General features: G+C 34.1%; 1 long non-coding RNA gene across 1 annotated transcript; it reads left to right on the top strand.

Annotated features, from left to right (window-relative positions):
• The first annotated feature begins 2,906 nt into the window (after nt 1–2,906).
• Nucleotides 2,907–4,820, top strand: LOC107818018 (uncharacterized). Its single transcript, XR_001655328.1, has 2 exons — nt 2,907–3,852; nt 4,458–4,820. It is a non-coding gene; the product is annotated as an uncharacterized LOC107818018 (long non-coding RNA).
• The last annotated feature ends 2,022 nt before the right edge of the window (nt 4,821–6,842 follow it).

Here is a 6,842-nt window from a genome sequence, read left to right as displayed (position 1 = left end):
ACTAGATTTGGCCTCCTCATTTAACTGTATGATTTTCTCCTTAGCTTTGTCTAACGCCTTTTCAGTCTTTGTCAAGATGGAGTCATAATCTTGTATTTTCTCCATCAGATTGGCAATGATTTTCTGATCTTTCCAACTTCTCACTGGCGCTTCAGAGGCTTTCTTCATCTGTTGAAACTGAGCGCGGAGAGTTTTATTCTGGCTAATCAGACTCTTCTTTTCACCTTCTGCTTCTTGTGCTTGTAAGTCTCTCTCCAAATTGAGGTTCCTCAGGCTTTCTTCTAAGGCACTTGTTTCTAGAATTGCAGGATGATCAGCCATTCCATCAGACTAGTCCTACTCATATAGAGAGTCAGCATGCAAAGGAGTTGACCTGTGCATCTAGCACACCTGCAGTACTTCCTGAAAGCCATGTGCCATACGTAGAGCAACCTAATGAGAATGAGGCAGTAACAACTATTGATCAGGCCCCTGAAGTCCAACAACCCCCTGCAGAGTCTGAACTGCAGCCCAAAAGGTCTATAAGAGATTCCAAACCCCCAACATGGTTGAAAGATTACATTTGCCCAGGCACAAGAAGCTCTTCCTCAAACTGTGCATATCCCTTGACCAACTACCTGAATTACAGTTCTCTTTCACAAGGGTACAAGTCATTCCTAGCTGCCATTCAGAGGAAGAACCTTCATCTTATGTGGAGGCTATAAAGGATCCTAGATGGGTGGAGGCTGTGAAGGCAGAGGTTGATGCACTTGTTCTGAACAATACCTGGGAGGTAGTTGACTTACCTGGAGAAAAAGTTCCCATTGGATGTAGATGGGTGTACAAGATAAAGTACAAGTCAAATGGGGAGGTTGAAAGGTTAAAAGCTAGGCTAGTTGCTAAAGGCTATAGTCAACAGGAAGGCTTAGATTATCAGGAGACATTTTCCCTAGTGGTCAAAATAGTTACAATGAGGGCAGTCATTGCATTAGCTGCCATTCATCAATGGAGTCTTTACCAAATAGATGTCTATAATACGTTTCTTCAGGGTGACTTAGAAGAAGAAGTCTATATGCAACTTCCACCAGGTTTTGGTAGTCAAGGGGGAACAAGGGTTATAGACTACTCAAATCCCTCTATGGGCTTAAACGCACATCAAGACAGTGGAACTTGAAGCTTACAGAAGCTCTTTCATAGGCAGGATTTTCTCAAAGCAAACATGATTTCTTTTCACCCTAAGAAGAAACAATAGACTTGTTATCATTCTTGATTATGTTGATGATCTTTTGATCATAGGAGATGATGAGACTTTAATACAAGAAGCAAAAAACATATTGCATAAAGCATTTAAGATCAAAGACTTAGGGTCATTGAAGTACTTCTTGGGAATAGAAGTAAGCAGGTCCCAAAAGGGGATATTACTGTGCTAGAGGAAATATGCAGTTAAGCTCATAGCAGAACTAGGACTAACAGGTTCTAAGCTAGCTATGATACCAATGGAGCAGAACAGGAAATTAACAACAGTGAAATATGATGCACATTATGATCTAAGTAATGATCCACAACTTACAGATGTGAAGGGGTACCAAAGGCTCATAGGAAAGCTTCTTTACCTAACATTGATAAGGTCTGATATTGCATATATAGTGCTGACTTTGAGTCAGTCCATGCATGCATCTAAAAGATCTTATCTAGAAGCAGCACACAGATTGGTGAGGTACATTAAGAATGAGACAGGGTTGGGCATTCTAATGAGTGCAAAATGAGACATGACCTTGAAGGCATATAGTGATGCAGACTGGGCCAGTTGTCCAAACTCAAGGAAGTCTATCACAAGGTATTTGGTTAAATTTGGTGATTCTTTGATATCCTGGAAGTCAAAGAAACAGAATACAGTTGCAAGAAGCTCAGCAGAGTCAGAGTATAGAAGCATGGCATTGACAGTTTCTGAACTGATTTGGTTGCTAGGAGTGTTCAAAGAATTGGGAGTTGCAGTTGTTACTCCCATTAAAATATTTACGGATAGCAAGGCATCAATACAAATAGCCAACAATCCAGTATTTCACGAGCGCACCAAGCACATAGAGATAGACTGTCATTTTATAAGAGAGAAGGTGCAGAAAGGACTAATCCATCCTCTTTATGTTCCAACGGAAGATCAAGAAGCAGATATATTGACCAAAAGACTTGGCAGCGTGCAACACTATCATCTACTATCCAAGCTAGGTGTTTTGAACATCTTCACAACACTTAGCTTGAAGGGAGGTGTTGAGATGAAAGAGCTAACCGCTGGTTACAGCTGTGAATCTCACAGCATAGTGGGTGAGCAAGGTGTAGGATAACAACTGTGTATGTTAGCATTAGTTAGTTGTAGGATAACAACTGTGTATGTTAGCATTAGTTAGTTATGTTAGTTAGTGAGTGATTGGACAATAGGCTAAGTTAATTAGCTTAACAATGTGTAATATATATAAATTAGCATTGTAAATGCTTACTTACTTTTTCAATACAATTGTGAGCTTTTCTCCAGAACCGACTTTCACTCTCTCTTCTTCGATGTTCTCTAAGCTCAAATATCGCGCATCAATGTCGTGATTTAATAAAAAGATTAACGGAGGATATTTGTGAGCTATTTTTATTAAGGCATTTTTGCCCTTTTCCGTAATAAATGGATGTTGCTCAATGATATTTCTCATTTTAATATGTGAATCATAACAATAAATTGTTTGATTTGAAATAAACAACTGATACAAACAAGTACAGACTCTGAATCACTTATGACAAATCCTTATCCAATCCTTTGAAGACAAACCAGTTAAAATTGAATGGTCGTCATTTTGTTTTCTTATCCCCGTCTCCAATTCCTACCGATGTTAACTAACCTCTTTTGCACTTCAAATTAACAAACTTTCCACTTCCACTTTTTCGTTTCTTCATTTCTTTCATTTCATTTTTCACATCTTTCTATCTCTCCAATCTAATTTATAAAAGAAGGAGAGAGAGGAAAGAACATTAGTCAAATCATGACTCCATCACAGGATAATGAACAACAAAAACATGTTATGGGGTACCCTTTAATATCCAAATATAATCAAAGTATTAAACAAGGATTCCCTTCACAATATGATAGTAACCAACAATACAATTCTTTTTCTCAAGGCTATATTTTACCTATCCAAGGCTATCCTAACCCTAACCCTAATTTATACGTATTTTCATCATCCAATTATCCGTCTAATAAATACGTAACAATGGCGGCTTATAATCCAATGGAAGAACAAAACAATGGAAACTCATCATTTGGTCGTTTGATGGTTATTTTGATGCTAATTTTGGTAGTAGGAATGATCATGTTAAGCCTAGTATTTTGGCTACTTTTGGAACTGAAGGACCTGTGTTTCATATATTAGCTTTAAGTGTTCCTAGTTTTAGGATTATTAACTCCTCAATAGTTGGAAATTGGCAAGTCAATCTCACTATGTGTAACATGAATGATCACTCAAACATCAAAGTTTTTCATGGCAAGACTTCCATTTTTTACAAAACTAACCTATTTGCTGTGACCCCTTTTGATCCTGTACGTTTGGAGGCTAAAGGTACAAAGAATATGTTGTCCAATTTGACCACATTACCTGAAGGAAATGTTTTGGATCAATTGGCTATATCTGAAATTAGTAAAGATAAAAGTGATGGGGACAGAGAATTTTCCTTGGAGATTTCTTTAAAGGCTGTTTTAGCTTCTGATTTAGAGTGGCAAAGTCATAAGATGATGGTTTATTGCAATAATTTGAAAGTTAAGTTTGGACCTGAAGATAAAGGAGAATTGGTTGCAGCTGACAAAATTAAATGTTTAGTCATTGGATAATTGATTTGGTAAGTATACCGCTGATAACCTCCTCCATTGATTTTTCACCACCCTTTCCAACCTTCGCTATATTATAGTTTATCTATGATCTATGTTACTTATTATTTTACTTGGCCATATTTTTATTTTATTTTTTTCCAATTTTTATTTTTGGAATTTCTTTTCCAAAATGTACTTACGGGAAGTAGTAGTTTGTTTCGCTAATCAATTTGAAAAATATTTTTGTCAATATTAGAGCAGCAGTTTGTGCTTGGCCAAGGTTCTAAAAGTGCTTCTAGGTAATTTTTTTCAGCTTCTCAAAATTATTTCTGCTACTATTCAGAAATACTTTTCCCCCTAAAAGTTTAGCCAAATACCTAAACTCTTTAAAATAAGCACTTAGCACTTTTTTTTAGAATTTTTTTTACACACTTTTGACTTCACCTAAGCTTGTCCAAACATGCTATATGTTTCCTTTAAATTCCTGAATGCTATATATATATATATATATATATATATATATATATACTTCTTAATTTTCCTGATAGATTGAATTGGAAATTACGTAGCATTCCAAAAGATTTATCTAATACCTTCCCAATTCATGACATTTTCTTAACTATATTATATGCAGTTAAATTGCAGGAAGGGTACGAGTTGTATGTACAAATTCTAGGGATGATCTTCTCGTCTAGTTATGATTCTTGGCAAAGTGGACGTTCTTTGGACCAAGTATTTGAGAACAGGCAAGAGGATTTTGGTAGGAATATTGGACTAAAGCTGAGCTTTCAGTTTATTTTATTTCTTCTTTTTCTAATAAATCAAGTCCTAAGTTTTTCATTAGATGGATTTAGTTTTGGGCAATATATATGTAACTGTATTGCACCAATTGGGAGGCTGGTTTGGGCATCCAATAGGCCCCAGTTTAATACATTTTTGTATATATTGTTAATTTGTACAGTGCTTTTGAAATACAAAGTATATTGTTACTTCTCCATATTCTCTTACGATTTATTTTCTCCTTTTCTGTTGAAAGGTAAGTTTCACACTCGCCCAAAATATCTGTTTCGAAAGGATTAAGTTGGACCGATATGCGTGGATGATACATTTTTGATCACTCAAATATTAGTACATTTTTATTCCGATACTTATGATATATAATTCAATAAGTACATTTGCCCTTGAATTAATTTAATTAAATGTGTGTTATTTATCCCATTACGTGGAAAATTATTGAATTTTGGATTATTTTTTGAACTATAACAGCCTCAAACATGAAGTAACCATATAAATTTAACATAACAGACGAGAAGAATTAACCAAAAGAGCGCTCACTTAATCGCTTAAACTAGAAATAGCTGGTGGAGATATAATATATACATAACTTATGTACTATATGTGTATAATTATGTATAATTAATGTATAATATATGTATAATCAATGTATAGTCTATTTATATGGATAGAAAAAATAAATAATGAATGACTGGCTATGCACCCACCCAATCGCTTAAACTAAAAATAGCCGGTAAAGGTATAATATATGTATAATGTATGTACTATATATGTATAATTAAATATAATATATATATATATATATATATAGATGAAAAAAAGTAAATAATGAATATGACCGGCTATTTATATAAAGATTCCAATAATTTAATGATTTATGAAGATTCACACGTCAAAAGTGCACACTTCAACTGATCGAAGGTTAAATGTCCATAACGGAATATCACAAGACCAAAACTTAGAATTTGTTAAAATTTCAGGGACTAAAATGCAAATATTTTATTAAAAATTTCAAATTTTATAAGCACGATGTTATAAATTTATTATATTATAGATGTTCATTTGGTACTCTGTTGTAAATAAGCTTCCTGAAGAAGTTTATCCATATGATATGAGACTCCGCCGTAAATATATTTATCTATTTAGTACTCTATAGGAAATAAGCCTCCTAAACAAGCTTATCGTTTCGGTACTCCGTTATGAATAAATATTACCCCTGGTGGATGCTATCTATATCTGATACAATAACAACTTACAAGCAGCTTACACAACACCTTACACAGCAACTTACACAACAACTTCGTTTCTTCTATAAATAGAGGAGATTTTCAGTTCATTATGTACATCAATTTAAAGTTAAATAATATATCAGTTTCTCTCTATACTTGTCTTTACTTTACAATCTTTATTTTATAACACACAAGTAGTTCTTAGCTCTCGAGGACCTCTAAATCAACCATAAAAATTTAAGGGGTGACCAGGTTCTACCCTGCTATTTTAATTATATCCAATTTCTTCAAAAAACTTAACTTTTACTCAGTGACAAACTTAAGACAAAAGCTTTTCCATAATTATTCTTCAGATTTCCATATCAAATCAATAGGTTCAAATATGTTTCAGGCACAGTGATTTCGTAGAAATGACACCAGGTAGCCACTCTAAAGGGTTGCTATTTAATAATTAATCAGTGTATTTTAAATTTTAGTTTTTCGGTTCAATTTTTCAGGACAAAAATAAGTAGGGGCTGAATCCCTAAATAGCATCCAGGAGGATTGCTAACCGTAAACACGAACAGCCCGCAAAAATTCAATTCAGATTCACACTTCCTTTTTTTTTGTTTTTAGAGTCAACTGTAAATTGTAAATTAAATTTCAGCTAAAGCGGACAATTCCCAACAGATTTCAAACAAGCAAATATTCAACGCACTCCTTAGATATTCCAATCCAAATTCGAAACTACATAAGCCACCTTTACTCGGAACGGGACATCGGAGGATTCAAGGCAGTGCTTATCATTAGAGCATCATTAATGTGATTTTGCATATTTTTTAATTTATGTTTAATGTATTTTATTTGAAAATTTAAAAAGTGACAAAGTTATCCAAGCCTATTTTTTTTTTTGTTGGACTCGATCCTAGTCTAGTATCATCTTTCAAAGAACAAATGAAAGATGATACTACAACATAGTTTTTTTTTCTGATGAAGGTGTATATTAAATTGAAATT

This window comes from Nicotiana tabacum, chromosome 5 (genome assembly GCF_000715075.1).
Source record: "Nicotiana tabacum cultivar K326 chromosome 5, ASM71507v2, whole genome shotgun sequence".
In the NCBI taxonomy this organism is placed as follows: domain Eukaryota; kingdom Viridiplantae; phylum Streptophyta; class Magnoliopsida; order Solanales; family Solanaceae; genus Nicotiana; species Nicotiana tabacum.
This window is presented reverse-complemented; position numbering and strand designations above follow the sequence as displayed.